Consider the following 22,202-nt stretch of genomic DNA (forward strand, 5'->3'; position numbering starts at 1 on the left):
TTAATGAAGTGCTTTTCGGAATTATTACATTAGAAAAAGGAAATAAAGCCCAAACAAATAATAAATCAAATCACCCAGAGATCTCCACGACTGTTTTCACAACTCCTTGTTTTGATGTGAGACTTCGAGCGCTAAATGAATGCAGGTGACATATAAACTTACCACACACAATGTAATTACTGCTTAAGAGTAATTCCTAGTAAACCTCCTGAAGACACGCCCACACTCACGCGACTCTCACATGTGGTTTCATCACAATGCTCAGGGTGACATTATCAAAAGCAGACCTGCAGCAGTATAATGGAGATCCTCAAAAGTACAGTTCACCTCAAAATAAAGAATATATTTGTCTTAATAATGCTTAATTAATGACTTAGATAAATACGTATTTAGATACATTGTTATTTAAATAACCTATGTATACGTCCGGAGATTGTTGTTGTTAGCATCTGGTGCTAGCTAGCTACGCTAACGGATATGCGGAGCTTTTTCAGCAACAAGGTGGAGGGAGAACTCTCGCCTGTCAGACTGAGAGGCTCAGATAACCTCAGCTCAGTGAGGTAAAGGACTCTCTCAGTGTTTAGATTACCCACTGAGATTAGTTATCTCAGTGGGTCTCAAACGGGTTGGTCACGATTAATGTAAACAATTATTTCTGAGGCACACGTTTATATGATCATTATAGGTATAAAGAAATAAGAGAATAAATGAAAAACAGTTATGAAATACTTTGACAGTAAACCAATAATACAGTTTAAAAGGGGAGTGATTTGTAAAATATCCATAAAGAAATCTGTTCAATATTTTTTTTTAAATCTTCCCAGGGAGCATGCCCTGGCCCGGACCACCCTAGAGGATGTTAGGTCCACTCCCCATTTATAAAAATAGGACTTTACCCAAGGCCGGATTAACCATATGGGCAATATGGGCAAGTGTCCAGGGGCCCTTGAGCAAAGAGGGCCCTCAGTGACAAGATTAAAAAAGAAAAAAAAAAAAAAAATTCTTTTAAATGACACTCACTCTTCGCCATAAATAACACAGCTTTTCCATAGGGTCAAATTACTGTAGGTCTCTGTACTGTAGGTCTCACTATGTATGCGCTCAACTTTATTACTACGCGGCGGTGTATCGCCGAATCACAGCCCCACCCTTGAGAAACCACACAATTTCACTACATATTTTACTTTTGTTACTCTCGATGTTTGTGACAAATAGAACTCCTCGTGCCAGCCAGCCAGCCAGCCAGTCATATTTTGGCATTAAGTGGGGTGCTGTTCTGAGGTTTTGATTGATATTACCTAGGTCTTTTTGAGCCATACACTGTCTTGAGATCTTATCCATTGTATCTTTGTCTTGTGATTTTTGACTGAAAGGGCAAAAGGCTAGACCTACTTTGGTTGAACTATGTGGCTGCGTCCCTGCTTTTGACAAATAGGTGTGCGATTTGACATGCCAGATTGACTGAAAATTCTAAATATTGGTCATGTTGGTAGGATTGGGTAGGCGTGGTGTTACTTGTTGGTACGTGGGTTGGGGGGGGGGGGGGGGGGCATGAGTGCCCAGGGGCCCCTGGAGGCACTAATCTGGCCTTGACTTTACCCCAGCTTACACCTATATGCCGTGAGCTGATTATCGAGCCTTCATTGTAACAGTGGGTACACTGTGTATATGCGTGGGGAGTGCTGCAGTAGAAAATTCCACTGCAGCGCCCGGTACCTTAATGGGAAACCCTAAATGTTTGAGCACCCTCTATGAAACGTCAAGCTACCCCACAGCACCCCCAAAAGAAATCTCTGGCGCCGCCACTGAGCCGGCAACCCCGTTTTGAAGAAATGTGCAGCGCCAAACAGGCTCATTGCAGCCACTGATGATAAGACACCCTTTTTTGCCAGATATCAGCATTTTCTTTCTTTTCATTTTTTTGCACAGATTGCAAAGTATTATAACTTATTGTTCTAGCGAAGGGATTGCACAATTGTATTATGTTTTTGTTGTTGTTGACCACACAGACTTATGGAGCATTGTTTTATTATCCTGTTCTGAAAGGAACGCTCACGTTCATATTGATGTATTTTAATAAATGTTAACTTGGCCCATTACGTGACTATTTGTGTTGGGGGGGGCCTGACAGAAAAAGTCTGAGAACCACTGCTGTACACAATCTGTTCCCATATTCACATGTACCTGTATTGTCTGTTTGTTTTGTTTCACCTTAGTCTTTGTCTTTTAGTTTTTTTGTTGCACAGGCGGAAATAAAAAACCTTTTCAATGCAAAGATAATGATCCTAACTTCCTAATGAGGAACATAAACATACTGTACCTCATGAATTATGTAGCTACAAGTGCGTCAGACAGTATGCAATGCATCACTATGCACCAGACAGTATGGATTCTGCAGTATACACACACACACACACACACACACACACACACACACACACACACACACACACACACACACACACACACACACACACACACACACACACACACACACACACACACACACACACACACATACACACACACACACACACATACGCATACACTTTTCCTCCCTATAGCGACGTCAATCACACAAAATAAACGTCTGAATAATAATATAATTAATTCTATATTTTTCTTTGTAAAAGGGTAAGATATATGTAATTAAAACAACAAGTCCTAAGAACTCATTACAACGTGAAAGTCACAACATTAAATATTAGAAATATTCAACAGTGTTAGTTGAAGTATCTGTGTTTACCTATTTTGTGTAAATGTGAAACTATAAACTCTGTATATTTCAAGAAATATGCACTTTAACTTCAGTAATATACGCACAGTACTTTTTTCATATTGACGTCTAAAGCACATGCAGAAAGACACATTTAAACACCAGATATGTTTGAATTATTTAATTAAAAGGATTGATGCATTAATGTATTTATCACGTTGATGTTTTACTTGGTAAAGGTGAGGTTTATTTCAATTACATTATCAAGGTTCAAGGTTCTTTATTTGTCATACGAACATAACTACAGAATAGTTATGTCGATGACAATCTTAGGTCACACGCTTCTCCAACAGTGCAACACAATAATACAGAACAACAGATTATACACTTCTGTTCAGGTTAACAGTTGAATGAATAACTGTGAAACTGTAAATCATTCATAGTTGAACTCACAATATGTGTGTTATTTCTATTAATACTGTTAATACATTGTTCATTTCATTACATTAATACATTTCTTTATTGTACTTGTATTCTTATTATGTGTACTATCTGTGTCTCTTTCTCTGTTGTTGCTGTTATGACACATGCATTGGTCCATCTTATCTTATCTAATCTTAAATGCCAATACTTTTACTTGAGAAACATTTTGATCGCAAGCCTTTATTTATACCAGAGTATTTCTACACTCTGGTACTTCCTACTGTTTCTTTAAGTACACGATCTGAATACTTCTTCCACCTCTCCTGCTGAATACTGTTTTTATTATGCTACACTTACATTGCAACACAGCAGCTCCCTCTGCACGCTGCCCTTTCTCGCGAACGCGCATGGACGTTCTGCGCGCTCCCGAGCTGGGCTGTTTGTTTGTGTTGAGATTTGGAAATGGCGGAGATCAGAAACCAAAGCGATAACTTGGGTTTAAAAACGCGAGTGCACCGACATTGACACGCAGATACCACTCACACGTGATTCTCTGACTTACTTACGGGTTTACCGATGGGATATACGTCGGACGAGGAGGAGAAAAAAGGATATTTTCCAAGGTTTTGGATTTAGCGAGCTGTTAGCTGGCTAAGCTAACCGTTAGCTAACTCCAAATCGTGTGTGATTTTTAACTACGCAGGGTTGTCAACAACGTTACATTGCTAACTGTGTACTTCCGGTTTCCAAAACTAGTTGGGATTCACAACATGATTTCCACAGCAAAATAATGCATGCAAGTGGAGAAATAAAAAGTCAAAACATCTGTAAGTGAAGCCTGGTTTAGCTAAAGTTAGCTAACTGCATGGGAATTAATCATCCAGCGTGACAACAGGAGAAAAGGATCTGTATTTACAAGGAGGAGACAAAGGTAAGCTAACCTCACTGATGATAAGACTGTTGATTTCCTGACCTGTCAAGTGCCATCATAACATTCCTCTGTTTGCATCACACACATTTATTTATTACTACAACAAGCAATATTTAATCCACTGCACAGTATTTAATTTGACATTCTGTTCTTGTTTATCTAATTACATTTGACATGTTTACGGTCTCCTGCATTTGAATTCTCGGCAACATTTAGCTTTTTGTATTATATTTTATTTATTGTTATATTTTTTTATACATATTTATGTTGCATTGTTGAAGGAGCCTGGCACTTAAGCTTTGCATTGCCATAACTACTCTATAGCTTCTGTGCATTAGGATAATAAAGCCGTTGAATTGAAGCACGGCCTTTTAAATGCATGTAATCCCCTCAATTGAGCTGCCTGCTGCAGAGGAGCTTACATGCCTCCATAACATGCCTCCATAACATGCCTGACTCTTTGTTTATGTTTCCTGCTACATTTCCCCGACACCATCTTCTCTTAACTGTGCAGTGCGAGCTGGGACATTTTGCTCCTTCGCCACCTGCATAGAAAACATACCAGGCTGTTGCTTATGTAAGACAGTGGTGTGAACGGCCGCTAGGGGCGCTGCAGTTTATTATGATTTACCCGCCACTTGCGCCCTGGACGCAACACAACTTAAAGGACACATTGACCTCTTTGTAAAAGGTGCAACAACAACAAAAAGCCACTTGTTATTTCTCATATACACACCTCGTGTACAGTGGGGAAAACATGCAGTGATTTAGATGCACAACATGCAGTTGGAGAACTTGTTAGGTTTGGATTAATTTACCTACTTTTCTATTGCAAGTCTTTTAGTCCTGAGGCTTTTTTTTATGTTGAACCCTTCATGTAAAATGTTGAATTCAGTTATTGGTTTCAACTGGAGCTGCAATTTACCAATTATTTTCATTCTTTATTATTCTACAGATTTTTTTATACGTCAAAGACATAATCTTTTGGTCTATTCAATGTGTTAAGAAAGTGATAAATGTCCGTCCTAGTATCAAAAATATCCACGGTCATGTCTTTAAATGTATTTTTCTATCAATCCAAATCAGTGTGAGAAAAAGTTTTTAGAGAGTACTTGTCCATGGACAAGTGAGTTTGGCAATTTACTTGTCCGAATACATTTTTCACTTGTCCAGAATGGACAAAAATTGGGGCCACTGGAATCTTCTTCTTCGTCATCGTATTTGACATTTTCCCACGGTTTTTACGACACAGCTAACGTAAGTGAGCGGTAAGATTTTACTGCATCACACAAAGGGTTGGGTATCGTTTGGATTTTAACGATTCCGGTTCTGCTTTTCGATTCCGGTTATTTTCGGTTCTCGGTTCCAGTTCTTTGAGAGGGTAAATAAGTCCCATGACAAACTGGGGGAAAAATATATTTATGAAAACATTAAGTCAAATCTGTATTCCTATTTACAAATCACTTCATACTGTTGAATTTCTTACGGTTATTTAATACAATTATATAAAAATAATCTCTGCTTTGTTTAGTTAGTTCTAAGTGGTGCAGTTTGAGAATGTACAATTGGCCCAGTGTCCTCTGATGTTACACTGCAACCTGCCTGTGAGACACAGTCCAACCACACATGTCCAACACATAGGACATACATAACCTAATAATAATAATAATAATAATAATAATAATACATTATATGTATAGCCTATAGGCCTAGCGCTTTTCTACAACTCAAAGACGCTTGCACGCATTTATTTACTTTTACAAACAGTGAGCAGCTGCTCACTGTTTGTAAAAGTAAATAAATAGAATTTTCATTTCAATAATGTACTTTCTATACCCTGCTTCATAAACAATACTGACATCCCTGTGCTCCTCCGAATCTGGGGGTCCGCTGATGTGAGGACAGCGCGAGGACACAGACAGGGAGGCTGCTTCACTTCATAAAGGAAATGGTGGTCAATATTAACAACTCAGGAGCTAAAACGCTGAATAACCTTCATTACGTGTTAGAGAAAGAACATAAGAAAGTTTGACAAAGATGAGGCTGTTAACGGGCAGCGCATCCGCTGTGTGTAGAAAGAGAGAGAGAGAGACGCTGAGCTGCACCGTGCAGCGATCAGCTGATACGGAGCAGAGAGAGAGCTGCAGTCCGCGGGGCTCGGGGTTCGGCCTCGCCTCCTGTCCTCACAACTCTTATTAATTCCGGTACCGGACAATTGTTATTTGTTCCTACTCGGAACCGAGTTTTGCTTCCCAACCCTGCCACTGTGCTACACTTCCCGCTCCGCTCCGCCCCACCCCCGTCTAACTGTACAGAAAGCGGCGAGATGCATTTCCTTAGGAATCGACAAGCAGAACCGAAACTAACATTTCTAAACGAACAATGGCGGACACGTACAATTTGCGAATGAGTTCTGCCTTTTGTCAACTAAATTTATCAATAATTTGTCAATAAATCGGGGCGAAAAACGTCACTTGTCCGCCGGACAAGTCAATTGAAAGATCTACTTGTCCGATATTGTAAATAACACGTCCCGGACGGTGGGACGTGTACTTTTTCGCACACTGCAAATCCAAAATAAATTCAGTTCAATCATAAACAAAAGAGATAAGCTGCAAAAGTCCACATTTGAGAAGCTAAGAACAGCATTTTCCGCCATTTTGCATGACAAATTATCCAACCAATACCACCTTGTTAGGAGCTGCGTGCTAAACAATGATTTGCACTCAAGTCGATGTAGCTCACATTGAAAACTAAACATTTTGAGTAATTGAACTGTAAAAGATGGTTTATGCACCAATTAATTGAGATTTAATTGCACGAGAGAACATGAAATAATGCTCGTTAAGTCTGAATGCTTACAGATTGTTGAGTACAAAGCCTTGAATTACTAAACAACGATGACTTTCTCTGAAAAAGGAAATTATATTAAAGTAATAATTTGGTTATGAAGGTCATTTATGCATTAGTATTACTTCCAAATGTTTGCCTTTGAAGGCCTTAAGGGTAACAGAAATATCTTTAGACAGTTGTGTGATTGGTGGACATGTGTGAGAGGATATCTGTCTTTAACATTTATACAATCTTTGATAATCCGGCTGTTTCAACGATGGAGTAAAATATGACTCATTTCAAAATGTTAATGTTTCTTTGAAGCTTTTTCCTCGACTGTATTTAGACGTGTGTTGTAAGTAAGTGCAAAACAACTCCAGCAACAACTCAAAGCTATTTGACCTTATGTGGAGTTAAGTCGGGTCAGTTTTATTTATCTAACCGGACAACTCTTCACATGGATTTTCTTTTTGAAATGATGTCAGTTTGGATAATCTCCAGACACACACCAGGGCCAATTAGCATACCCGTTTAAAACGCTTCAAGTGATCATAACAAGAATCCTGTTTATCAGTTCATATGCAAACTTGTCCATTACTCTTTCCCAGATTACGCTGGATGATAGCAGGTCGTTCGTTGACCTTGTCGTGTTGTAGGTCAGATCAGTCTAGCTGGGCGTCTCTATGCTGAGATGCAGTCCAGATAAGAGCCAGGATATAGAGTTCAATGTAGGTCTCAGTTCAACGTTTCCCAACTCTCAAAGTACAACTGGAAACAACACAACTAAAAAAACACCATAATAACAAAGTCGTCTTTGGTTTATTTCTTCTTCTATCTTCAAATAAAAGACCCAGTGCCCTTTGTTTTGTCTTGCAGCACCTCAGACATATCAAACAATGCATGACAACAAATATAAATGATACATTTCAAATTCAACTGCAATGTGAAGAATCCCTGAGCTAGATCTTGTCACGGCATGGGGACGTGCTAAAGCGCTGCAGCTACCTTCATCTCTCGCAAGAAAGACTGTGCATACTGATGAGGATGTGAGCGTAGAAGAAGTTGTTGCTTGATGGTTTGGAAAGCATTGTAAGGACTATATGTCTTTGTGTTATACGCAATGGCATTTCCTATATTGGCTCTAGACTAGCGTTAAGGATGAGCAACGGTTGAGGGAAATTGTCGGGAGTGGGAGCCCTCCTTCTTCGAGCTGAGCTGTGCGTCTTTATGGAGAATGAGCAGCCATTTTAGCACACACACTGCTGCAGCCTGCCTGTCACTGCATTCTTCTGCTGGAGCTGGAGGAGCTTTCCATGCTGCGTGTTTGTAAACCTCCCCCAGGACACCTGCAACCAACCTGTGAACATGTCCCCCTGATGCTTTTAGTAAGGGCTAGAATACGCAGAAAATATGGACGACTTTTGTCAATGCGTCTTTGAGTTTCTAGAAAAGCGCTATACAAGTTATTATTATTATTATTATTATTAATGGTGGCAGATGGATCAGTGAAGCTTACAGCGTTTACGACTAGAATCAGTGTTTCAAAATCAGCATCTCGTTCTTGGTCAACTTCACAACATTTTGTATTTTCCGTCCTCGTTTTTCGACACTAAACGAGCCCATGTCTTTGTACGTTAACAATTCATAATTAAGTATAATTCAACTGACAATCGTTTTATTTCGATTACGTTGTTTTCGGAATCGTTGCACGCCATAATCGCGATTTAAAATACGATTTAATTTAGCAGCCGTAAAAGGAGGCCATGTCTTGAGTTGTACGTTAATAATATCGAGCTCTTTAGGATGATTTATTCAGTGAGCTGTTTAACGCCATGGCCTTGTCCCTACTTGGATGGCCTTATAGAAAGTTGTTTATCCTATTCTCGAGCACGAAGCCAAACTGAAGCTGCTGACAGTTTCGTTTTAAGATCCAATTTAAGACCCCTGTCGACATTGAGAAGCAGCGAGTGGAGTCAACTATGTTGTCTTGTTTGGGAAACTGAATCGTTAACATTGATCATGGATACAAAAACATTAGTTTTATTGCGCCTACATTTCTGAAATTTCTGAAATGAAAAATTGGAGGCTGTTTGTCAATAATCAACATTTTATCAACCCAGGAGCTTGTGCTCCTTAACTTAAGGGATATGAAGGATGTATATTTTAATGCAACTTTATTTTAACTTTATTTTATTTGTAATTGCGATTATTCATTGACTTTGAAAACATCCATTTATTGGAGCGAACAAAATGTGAACAGTATGTTTTTAACAGTTGATTACCCTGAACTTTAAGTTTAATTTCACTAAAAAAAAAAAAATTATTAAAATAAATAAGTAATAAAATAATAGTTTTATTTCAATTACGTTGTTTTCGTAATCGTTGCAAGACGTAATCGCGATTAAAAGACGATTGATTGAGCAGCCCTACTTGGCAGGCCAGTGTGATCATAAATCAGAGCGTGTAGATAAAGTAAACTGTAGTAGAAGTGTTTACGATCATCTTTGATAATATGCATTAGTGGTACAGCTGAAAGTGTTCTGCTATTTGTGAAGCCTGTTAGCTGCGGTGTCCTCGACTCTGGCCCTCTTGAGTCAATGTGAGGCAGCAACACACATACATGACGTACACACATAAACTTGTGTAGCGTCTTCAGCTGCTGTAAGCAAGCAGAATGCGGGGAAGAAGAGAAAGAGCGGACTGACTCCTTTCTGCTATCAGAGCCAAGGCCTTCACGCCTCTGCAGCGGGCTGGGAGGTAATGTAGGAAAGGTTGAAGAATAGAAAGGCCACGGACAGGAGGAAATTGATAGGGCGAGCTAGAAAGAGTAAGAAAAAGGTTGTGGTGGTGTCGGGAGGGAGGAGAGCTCCAACGGCCCGATTCCTCTGATGAAAGCCAGGCCACACGGAGGATTTGATAGATGATGAATATGTTCCAGTAAAGCAGGGGTTGTTTGCAGCTACATTATGCCCTTCTGATGTGTCTGTGCCCAGAGGACGCTGTCAAGTGAATTAGAGGAAGTTGTGGGTATCTCACCTAAGGGACGGGTGGCGCAGTGGTCTGTGCATCTGATCATCAGATCAAGGGGGGTGCTGGGGAACCGCTCCTGCCGCCACTGCGTCAGGCCGTTGTGTCCTTGGGCAAGACACTTCACCTGAACTTGCTCCTGTGGGTATTGTCCACAGTACATGACCATTGCATGTATAAAGCGCTATAATAAATGTAAGGAATTATTATTATTATTAGTCGTGAAGTGAATAGCGTGTAATGAACTTCTGGTGGTGTGAACACCTTTCTGCCAAGTGGAGCATAAAGGGGTTTATGTACCTGGGTTTAAAATGGCTGGGTGTTGAGTAGGACACGACTTAATCGATTAAAATCGATGACCAAATTAGTCGCCAACTAATTCAGTCGTCGATTAGTTGGTGACGTCATTACATGTGTTTTACGCGCCGTTAAGCTCCAACATTATCGGTATTTTTATCGGTACTGGAGACATTTAAAAAATATATGTCGAATGCATTATTGCTACATAAACATTATAGCGCAGTCTTAGTGTCGCCAACTCGTTTCTAAAATGCAAAAAGACATTATTATACAGTATTTTCGATCTTTCCAATCGAGGCGAGAGATCTCTCCCCCGCCTGCTTGGTAGGGGGCGTGGCAGTTTACACACACGCGGCTGCTACGAGCAGCAACACACGGCGGGGATGGCGGAGAGAAGCGCTCCAAGGTTTGGTTAAACTTTACCAAATGTATTATCTTTTCAATTTACACACGGCATCTATTGCACGTCTGTCCGTCCTGGGAGAGGGATCCCTCCTCTGTTGCTCTCCCTGAGGTTTCTCCCATTTTCCCTTTAAACTGTGGGTTTTCTCTGGAAGTTTGTCCTTGTACGATGTGAGGGTCTAAGGACAGAGGGTCAAAGGACAGAGGGTCTAAGGACAGAGGGTCTAAGGACAGAGGGTGTCGTATTGTCATACTGATATTCTGTACACACTGTGAAGACCACTGAGACAAATGTAACATTTGTGATATTGGGCTATATAAATAAACATTGATTGATTGATTGATTTATTGAGATACACACTGACACAACCATAACTAGGTGACAGTAGAAAACGTTTTGACATTTTGTTAAAAGTGTTGAAGACACAGGGAGAGTGTGGGCGTCTTTTTACTTGCAAACGTGTTGTATCCATACCAACCACGTTTCCGCCAGATGGGCGTCTTGGCGTCATTTGATGCCCTTATTCACCTCGGAACGCCCTGCACTCGAGCCGAGGGCGCCCAAAAAAAAAATTGAGAGAAAGATCGAGAGTTTTTATCGCTTGAAATGACGAAAAGAAAAAAGGACAAGGACGTCCCTCTGTTGGAGGGGCAAAGGAGTCTGGTGGGATATATTATTATATGGGCGTTCCTGTGACGAAACAAAACACCGCCGCATCTTCCCAGGATCATGCCAGGAGGGGTGTCCCTGTCGGCAGGGAGACGTAAAGAGATAGGATAAGGGACGGCTCAATTCAAAATTCAAGTTACGTGACACGACGTCTTCTGTGTATCATCACGAGAAACCCCAGTGCTTTTGAATACTGAGTCTAAGCGTTCTACCTTTCTTAGTAGTGAAAGCAACCTAATGTATTGCAAAGCAGAACACTTATTGCATCTGTGATGACTAGACTGTGGCTGTCGATAGAGAGGAACAGAGCGAGAGGAAAGGAGGTGCGCACGTTTAGTGTGTAGTAGGGCTGTGCAATTAATCGTATTTTAATCGCAATTACGATTTTGGCCTGCCTCAATTACGAAAACAACATAATCGAAAAAAACAATTATTTTGCTTTGCTAGGTTGTGACAGTGCACGGCAACATATTTGATCTAATTTATTTTTATTTATCTATGTTTATTAGCTTGTGGAAGTGCGCTCCAAAATATTTGTTGATCTTGTTTATTGGTATTTATTATTTTGATATTATTTATTTAAATGTATCATTTATTTTATTTATTGTTGTATTGGTTTTTCAGTTGAATTATACGTTCGGGGTAATCAACAGTTAAAAATATACTGTTCAAATTGTTATTTGTTTTAAAGTTCAATAAATGGAATAACCGTATTTAATAATCGTGATATCAATTATTGACCAAAAATAATCGTAATTATTAGGGATGCACGATAATTATCGGTCCGATATTAGGAATTATGACGTCATCCCGATAAACCGATAACAGTATTAATAGCCCCGATAATATACAATATTTTTTTTGGGTACAAAAAAAGAAAGAAATCCTGCGGTGTGGGTGGATTGGGATGAGGGGCGCTTGTTTTTCACTCGGCTCCTCCCGTTTTGCCAGCACTGTGGTGTTAGTGGTTTAGGAAGAGGGGAGTTCTTCACAAATCCAGCGCTCCCTAATACTTCGAACCTGATCAGTCACCTGAAACATCGCCATCGCTACGATGGTGTGTTAAAAGCGTACGAAGACAATAATACAATACAGTGTGTGTGTGTGTGTGTGTGTGTGTGTGTGTGTGTGTGTGTGTGTGTGTGTGTGTGTGTGTGTGTGTGTGTGTGTGTGTGTGTGTGTGTGTGTGTGTGTGTGTGTGTGTGTGTGTGTGTGTGTGTGTGTGTGTGTGTGTGTGTGTGTGTGTGTGTGTGTGTGTGTGTGTGTGTGTGTGTGTGTGTGTGTGTGTGTGTGGTGTGTGTGTGTGTGTGTGTGTGTGTGTGTGTGTGTGTGTGTGTGTGTGTGTGTGTGTGTGTCTGCGCGCGCGCGTTGGAGCTATGTGCAACTCAAGGCATATGCTCGAACCGGAGCAGCCTGGACGCTGCAATCATGTTGCTGAGTGTGCTGACTTCTCCTACAATGTCCCGCTGTCTGCTTCCTGCATAAAGTCAAGTGCTCGGCGCAGTTGTGTGGATAGAGCGCTCCTCTGTTTTCATTTAAACAGCTCCTTATATCCGTTAGCGCAGCTAGCTAGCACCAGATGCTAACAACAACAATGCACTAAGGTCTCTCTCTTGCTCGCTCGGACCACACGTACACACACCCTCCCGGTCCTCCCGATGGCCAGTCGGTGCCTGCCAGTGAGTGTGGAAGTGTGGTCTGCAGCAAGCGGGCGGCAGGAGCGGGGCTGTCAGCATCAGCTTGTAGATGGTATTTTAAACTCGATGCGCTCTGAAGCTACGGGGCGGCCGAGGAAAAAAAATACACATGCGTTAATCGCGTTAAAATAATTAGTGGCGTAATTTTTATTTTTATTATCGGTTATCGGTATCGGTATCGGTCTTGAGAAGCAGGAAGTTATCGGTATCGGTTTCAAAAAACCAATATCGTGCATCCCTAGTAATTATGATTTATGCCATAATCGCACAGCCCTAGTGTGTAGTGTGCAATAAACTGCTATTTGTGTTCCAGATATTGCTGGATGTAGGCCATTTTACATGCAAGTGTGTTCACACAAGAATCCCGCTTGTTTACATTTCCTGCTGGGAGGGTTAAGCGTTGTCCTCCCGAACTAGTCTCTATGAGGAAAAACTGACAGCAGATGTTGGTTTTTGTCTGGAAATACTTATGTTCTCAGTTCCTGCCAAGTGTTTAATGGCTAGGATTTCCCCAGACCATATTTTTTAACTACCTAGCCTGAGTTGAACCTGAGAAGAAAACCCCACACATCACACGCACATCAGTGGTGAGAAAGCATGTGAATGTAGAGGCTATTTGAATTGAATGGAAGTGCCCCTTTCTGCTGTTGTTATGGTGTAAAAGAGCTGAATGCTTGATTCACTTTGCATCTGCTTTACAGAGTGTCTCTTGCTTTGAAGAGCCTTGCATGCTTGGCTTATTTCAGCAGCGTAAAGGTCATGATGTCAATTTCAGGACAGTAGAGATGCTTCTGTGTGTCTCCAGATTGACTTTTTTAAACGTGGTAGTAGGGCTGTGCAATTAATCGTATTTTAATCGCGATTACGATTTTGGCTTGCAACGATTACGAAAACAACGTAATCGAAATAAAACGATTATTATTTTTATTTAAAAAAAAAAAAGGAATTATTATTTTATTTTTTTATTGTTTTTTCAGTTGAATTATACTTACAGTTCAGGTTAATCAACTCTTAAAAACATACGGTTCACTTTTTTATTTCAATAAATGGATGTTTTCAAAGTAAATGGATAATCGTTTTTAATAATCGTGATATCAATTATTGACCAAAATAATCGTGATAATGACTTTTGCCATAATCGCCCAGCCCTACGTGGTAGTATGCAAAGCTAGCACCCTAAACTAATATACAACTTAACATTATACCTGCTTGATATCAGCACGAAAGCATGTCAACAAATATACATAAAACTATTCAATATTGCGAGATACTGAACCACGAGGAGAGATTAGTTAATCTGTTCTGCAAGGGTTTGAATGCTCTTAATGCATCTGAAATGTAACCGTTGCCTGTTTCTAAGCCTGTCTTTTTATTGAGTTTTTTCAATGGAGGTAAAGCAACATTTTATACGTTTGAGTCAACAGTTCTCTCCATGGTTCTCTACCATAATTGACCAGTGATTCATTGCAATGCTTTTCTCATTACCACTGCCGATACTGAGCAGGTCTGGCATCTGTCAGAAATTATACTTCCCAATTAGATTAAGGGATACATACCTAACTTTGAACTGCTGTGGCTCACACGCAGGTAGTGTCCACACACGTGCACATGGAGAAACCGAGAAGGAGCGGGTCTGAAGTTTTGATGTGTCTTTTGCATTCGGACAACCCTTACAGATGCGTTAAGAATTAAACAAGCATCAGTCAGTCGCCCAAATCTAAATGTGATCATTTACTTGGGGGTGAGAATCACCAGGCTCCCCACGATACGATACTATCGCGATACTTAAGCCACGATACCATAGTATTGCGATTCTACGATATGCTAAGTATTGCATATCCATGTCCGGCGTCTTCCCCTCCTGGTTAAAAAATGTATTTGCTAAATGAATAGTTTATGTAAATAACCGAATTTGTGTTATTTGAACCTGAAAAAGAGATGGCATTGTTTTTGTTACTTTCATTGCAATTGTTTGTCTTAACGTAACTTCCCGTTTTATATACGACTGTAGTGACCACGATTAGGGATGTCAGCGATTATTCGAATATTCGCTACAGTCTCCATAATCGAATATTATTTTTAAAAATCGATTTTATTTATATATTTTTTTTATTATTATTTATGTTTTTTTTTTTTTCTGGCTTAGTTTCAACCAATATATATATATATATATATATATATATATATATATATATATATATATATATATATATATATATATGCTAATAATAGTAATAGTATTAATAATTGTAAATGGTCATTGGTCACACCACCAGTTTGTTTTACTGTAAACTTGGAGGAAGCATGCGTGCAGAGCAGACTGCTGCTGCAGCACGCTACACACCGACCCCACCCCCCCTCTCCCTCACACGTGCAACTAAAGATGAACAAAGCGGCAGGTAAAAAGAGTTCCTCGTTGAACTACTTCGAACTTACAAGTCCAAAGGAAGTTAAATGCAAACTCTGCGAAAAGACGTTGGTCTATCACAGCTCAACCTCAACAATGCGTTACAGAGGTTACAGAGAAAGACGCAGCACAGCCGGCCATTACCGACTTCACTTCAAGGCCACGTCGTTGTGATGACATGCTTGTTTGTTGTTTGTACTGTTAAACATGTTACAGTAAAGAAAACAACAGAATTCCTTTTTTTTCCCTCTCCCGCGGGGGGGGGGGGGTCGGTCGAATAATCTATTATTCGCCAGGGCTGCCGAATAATCGATTTTGATCATGGTCAGTTTCTGGCAACCCTAACCACGATATCCATTTGTTTTGGTCCTTTGTTTGTGATTCACTCGTGGGGCTGACCGACGAGTGGACACTTGTAGTTTGAGAGAAAAAAATATAAATGTCCAGAAGCGATTGAAAAGTAAGATAGTTTATTCCAAAAAAGGCAAAAATAAATAGACGTTTTTAAACAAACAATTTGTCATATGATATTTCAATGTTAAAGGTAGGGATGTCCTGATCACCTTTTTTTGCTCCCGATCCGATTCCGATCATTTGATTTTGACAGTCTGCCGATACCGATTTTTCCCGATCCGATCTTTATGCAATGCATTAAGAGAAAAAAAAGGTAACAGATAACGGCTGGTCATCCAACGCGATGAGTTCAGCTATCTTGGCTGTTATTGTGTTGGCCTTTTCTCTGTTCTGGGGCAGTTTCTCTTTCCTTTTAAAAGTCTCTGAAAGTGTCGGTTGTTTCAGTGCCGTTACCTGAGTGGCCGCTGTGTACTCGTCGTGTTGTTGTTGGTGTTTGTTTCTCAGGCGGCGTATTAGATTGGTCGTGTTGAACGTAGCTCTGTTCTTTCCACCACGTGGAACCTCCGCCTTGCAAACATTGCATCTGGCTGTTACACTGCCTTCGCTTTCAATTTCATAATACTTCCAAACTGCTGACATTTTCTCCGTCCCGACTCCCGAGTCACCAGCTGAACGTAGCCTCTCGTTAGCTTGCTGCTACTATTAGACACTGCGCCCACTCTGTTGCCAGATTTGAGAGAAATAAGCAACCAGGTCTGAAAACAAGCCCAAAGAAAGCAACACATACATGATGTTGTGTAATTTTAAACTAAGTCCGCAGGATGACTTTAAGATGTGAACATGGTCATTTTTGTTTTGTAACATTAAATGAAGAAAAAAAAAAACAATTATAAAAAAGAAAAATCCCGATCCCCGATTTTTTTCTCCCGATCCCCGATCTTTTGAAAATCACGTGATCGGCTCCGATCTCCGATCACGTGATCGGATCGGGACATCTCTAGTTAAAGGCACAATAAAGAACCAAGCTGTGACGCTCCCAACCAGCAAGGTGTAAAAACGGTTTGCTTCAGTCAGCCACACCAGTAGGCTGCAGCACCTCGACCTGCAGAGTAACGCACTCAAATTAAATAATATATAATATACACCACAGAATCTCAGGTTATGTACTCTAAAAAGATAATATAATCTAAGGAAATGGCTCCTACAACGACCGTCTTTCGGAGGGATATGCTACACTTTATATAAAAAATAAATACATTTAAAAAAAGTTGATATAATCAAATATCGATACTTGGCATCCGTCCGTGTATCGATACAATATCGCCACACAAGGTATCGCGATACTATGCTGTATCGATTATTTCCCCCACCCAGCGTTTCCGCCAGGGGGGCGTCTTGCCGTCATTTGACCAAAAACATAAATTATTTATTTATTTTATGTATTCATTTATTTAACAGGGACATTAATGAACATTTCTGTAAGCGTGCCAGAGTTAGCCAAGAAGCTATTTTTCATCTGTAGTCCCTGGACAGATTTTAAAAGTCAACCTAAAACACATTCCATTTTAAACTAGTAAATACAATACATTTAAAACAAGCAACAGTCATTACTGGGATACTTAAATAAAACAATTTAAAATACAGAACATTAAAACAAAACAAAAGACCATGTTAAAACACAGGCGGTGGATTGCAGAGCTGATTCCTCACTAACCAGGTTTTGAGTTGGGATTTAAACAAAGTGAATGTGGTCTGGTCTCTGATTGGAGGTGGGATTGAGTTCCATTGCTGAGCAGCTTTAACAGAAAATGAAGACTTGAATGAAAGAACTTTTTCTGAGTGGAATAATGCAATCGAGAGAAGATCGATAATGCAACACTTATTTGATGAAAAGACTACTCAGTACAGCTTTCATTGCTCGACGTGTTGTTCACCCAGATGCTTCCTGCCAAGGTCGACTTGAACAATACAGCTCTTGTTTCTCAAAAGAGCATTGCAAGATAGCAGTCAGCAACAAGTGTTATCTCTCTTTGTCTGCACAGCGACAGTTCCTCTCTAAAACACACACATTGGCCTCTGTGTGCACTCCTGCTACTACTCTGTACTCTGTATGACCTGTGCCTTCAAAGCTTTGAATAAAGAACTACTTCGACTAAGACAACTTCGATTTGCATCGGACCAACTTTATTATTATTATTACATCTCCAGATTGTTGACGAGTGAAAGTTTCCACAACACGTGGTAAACTGTGGTAACACGAAGACTCGTTTAGGAGCCGGCTCTTCTTAGTGAGCCGAGCCAAATGATCCGGCTCACTAATGGCGCGTTTAGACTGCAGCGGGTAGCTCGCTTTAAGCGTGCCGAGCCGTGCGGGGCCCGTTTTTGGTTGCGTTTCCACTTGGCCTAGTTTTGGCCCGGGGCTACTTTTTCACCTTTTTTCTGGCCCGACTAAATCGTGGTTCTAGGGCCAGGAACAACCAGGCTGAGTCGGGCTGAGTATGCTAAACTAGAGAGAATTGCTGGCAAGGGGGCTACAACTACAATAAGATGATCATATTAGACCGTGATTTAATTGTAATACACGTTTCAAAATGATGCCGAAGTAACAACACACTGATACCGGTTAGTAAAAACCATGAATCAATGCTTTGACAAGTCTGCAGACAGACGGCAGGCGAAAAACCCCTTTTTAAAATGTGTGTTTTCTAAATGTAGCTTGGCTAAGCTAACGTTATATATGCTCCGACCGTCCACACTCACAACAACGGCCTATACAGACATAAATAAAGCAGCGACTGTATTCTCCATGACACAGGCAGTCTGTGGTTTGTACTTGTTTAACTTGAGCTCTGAGGGCTAACAGCTAACGGCTGTGTTGTTTTTCTGGGGCTCTCATTGAAGATGACGTCACGGCTAAACTGTAATGGAAGCGCAGCATTAAAGTGAGCCGGGCCTAATAAGGCCAAACCAAACCGAGCGAGGCCTGCAGTGGAAACGCGCCATAAGAAGAGCCGGAATTCCCATCAGTAATACGTAAAGAGATAGCATCTATAAAGGGATGCCAGAAACTGACCATGATCAGCCCTTAATCGATTACTATTAATATTTATTATTCCTCCAATATTACAGTAAAACAAACTGGTGGTGTGACCAATGGCCATTTACAATTATTAATACTATTATTAGCATTAGTCTATATTTCGGTTGAAACTGAGCCAGAAAAATAATAATTTTCGATTATGGAGACTGTAACGAATATTCGAAAAAATCGAATAATCGCTGGCATCCCTAGTATCTATAAGGGACGGCTCAAGTCACGTGACACGACGTGACGTCACCCCCCCATAAAAAACACAACAATCAATATATACAAAATAACAGTCACTTCAATAACTTTGGGAATGTACATTAGTTCATGACTTCATTTGTGTTCCTGCAAGTATTTGACTATCAAAGCTTTATTTAGTCTTATTGCTTTCTACACCGTGCAGTTATACGTTGAACACCTTTATCAGATGTGAGAAAATCAGCTTACATGAATATGTTGATCAACAAATCGAAAGCAATAGCCCTTCTCCACACATTTAAAGTTCGACCATACAGATTTGAAACAGCTGATTTTAAGGCTCTGCAGTTTGGTTCTCGGTATGTGTTGAGACTAGAACTAAGTGCTGTAACATGTGGTGCACTGACTAACACAAGTGCCGTAAGTTAAGAATTAAATAAGACTAGACCTCTGGTTCAAGACTCTCCGATTGACCTTTTTCTGACTTACTTTTACAAACAAACTCACTATTCCACATCTGCACCATTTGTCACCTCGTCCTTGTATTTATTTTAGGGCTGTCAGTCGATTAAAATATTTAATCGCACATTTTGTATCTGTTCCTAATGTACCTTGGAGCAGTGGTTCTCAAATGGCGGTACGCGGACCCCTAGGGGTACGTTGCAGTACTGCAGGGGGTACATGAGATTTATTTTATGTTAATGAAAAAAACAACATAAGTAATGCATTTAAACAAACTACTAATAGTAACTACTTTATTCAAAACTTTACAGAAACTCTGGATAATAAAATGGGGAAAGTAAACGGGTGCTCTCTTTTCCACTCCCTCTCCTGACAGCCCGTCAGTCTCGTGCAGCTCGCTAAACCTGTACTAAGTGAGCCGACAGTAAAGAATACATATATTTATAACTAGTTTAGCTAGTTCCAGAGTAGATAAACAAGTGCGTCAGGTCTAACTCTTCGTGTAGGCTATTTAATGTTGCTCCACTCAACAGTCGAGCTGTGATCATGCAGCAGCAGCTGATCTGATCTCTCGCGTCCGGTTAGACTTCACTCGCGTTTATGTCCAAATCCATCAGATCTAGCTAGTTCTAGTTAATGATATGACTGCCTGCTTATCAAAGGAGCTAAACAATAAGCGTTGCTTGGCAACGGCGTGTGGCCGCAAAGTATAGCGCAGCATTATGCATATGTGTATAGGAGGGGTCAAAATCCCATGCTCATAAAATGCTCATATTTATTTTTCTCTTCGTTCCCCACGCCCCAAAATAAATAGATATTCCAATGAGGAAAAGTAAGGAAGTTTGAGCAGTGTGGGTTTTATATGAACAGTTAGACATATTTCAAAATGTGAAGTGTAATAGCTGCGGTTTGCCTCGCTGTCAGAATGACAAAGATCCTCAGTGAAGCACGAGCCCATGTTTCACTACATTGTACAACTTAATAAAAAGATCAGTTAAATGCAACTAATGTCGTCTCAGTGTTTTTGCTTGATGTTAAAATTGGTTTGCCATGAATTTAGTGATGGATTGTAAACATTTGAAATGTAGCATTTAAGTGTTTCTCAGTTACAAGGTTGATGTTTTAATAAATCAGACACTGATGGTGCAGCGCCGTACTGTACCTCTTTATATAGGCATTTCCCCTAACAAATAGTTTCTGCGCTGATCAGGGGGACTTGGCTGACATTTTTTTTCAAAGGGGGTACATTATTGAAAAAAGTTTGAGAACCACTGCCTTAGAGGAATGTTTTTAATACTCTTATCAACATATGAGTGGACAGATATGCAAATGTTTATTATCATTTGAACAATGACAAATATTGTCATGAATATTAAACACAACAACCTCTGAACATTACAAATATTCGCCTCAATTCAACCTGGAACCTCTCATACAATAATACAGTGTGTGTGTGTGTGTGTGTGTGTGTGTGTGTGTGTGTGTGTGTGTGTGTGTGTGTGTGTGTGTGTGTGTGTGTGTGTGTGTGTGTGTGTGTGTGTGTGTGTGTGTGTGTGTGTGTGTGTGTGTGTGTGTGTGTGTGTGTGTGTGTGTGTGTGTGTGTGTGTGTGTGTGTGTGTGTGTGTGTGTGTGTGTGTGTGTGTGTGTGTGTGTGTGTGTGTGTGTGTGTGTGTGTGTGTGTGTGTGTGTGTGTGTGTGTGTGGAGCATTACTATACTTGTGGGGACCTAAATCTGTTTACATAGTCAAGTGTGGGGACTCGCCTCCCTTACAAATTGGAGGTCCCCATGAGGGGAATCATTCATTTTTTGGGGGGTCGAATATTCATTTGCTTTCAAATTCCCATCCCTAGTTGTTTCATTTAGTCAGTCAGTCCTGCATGCTACTTTTATCAGAATAATCCCTTAATTAATACCCTCATTATCAGCGTTTCCGCCAGGGGGGCGTCTTGCAATCATTTGACCAAAAGTATTAATAATTCGAGAGAAGATCGAGAGTTTTTATCGCTTGAAATGACGAAAAGGCCGAGGACATCCCTCTGTTGGAGGGGCAAAGGAGTCTGGTGGGATTATTATCGGTGTATTGAAGATCGTTTCCCCGACATCGGCGGTGTCTGCCACAGGACAACACGGAATGTGCGCGATTTGGATGTGATGAGCGGTGCTAGTGAGCTGCGAGCACCAGAGCCTCGCAGCGGCGAAACTGAGGCTCCGTGGTAAATTGTGGAAACATGAAGCGCCGTTTGGGAGCCGAAACAGCCGGCGCTTTAATGCGGCTTTCACACCGGCGCTTTTCAGTTTCTAACTCCGAGCGGGAGCTTTTCTGGTTCAGCTCCGGTTTCCCTTTTCAGCTCCCGCTCTGTGCACACCGCCCACTGGCGCCCCAGAGCTGCCCTTGCTGCGTCATGACGTCACCGTTTACATCGCTGATTTGCTCCCCAACGGCAGCTCACAACAACAACAACTGCGTCGGGTCGATGATCGTGTTGCTTTTAATCACACGAAGCCAGAATACATTGAATAACGACTTCTCCAACCTTATACTTTGCTCCAGAGTGCCGTGGTTCATTGTTTATTAATGTGTTTCTGCAGCATTTACCGACCGCTGCAGTGCAGCTCTTCCACGGGAGTTTATTCTCCCGTTAGCTCCCGGTTAGCTCACACTGCAGCGGCCGCTCTAAAGTATTCACTGTCCCA

The 22,202-nt window shown here is 40.7% G+C and overlaps 1 pseudogene; it reads left to right on the forward strand.

The window, feature by feature from the left end:
- Window positions 1-3,593: 3,593 nt before the first annotated feature.
- LOC117439673 (nuclear receptor coactivator 1-like) overlaps window positions 3,594-22,202 on the forward strand; it is a 71,702-nt pseudogene continuing 53,093 nt past the window's right edge.

This window comes from Pseudochaenichthys georgianus, chromosome 24 (genome assembly GCF_902827115.2).
Source record: "Pseudochaenichthys georgianus chromosome 24, fPseGeo1.2, whole genome shotgun sequence".
Lineage (NCBI taxonomy): Eukaryota > Metazoa > Chordata > Actinopteri > Perciformes > Channichthyidae > Pseudochaenichthys > Pseudochaenichthys georgianus.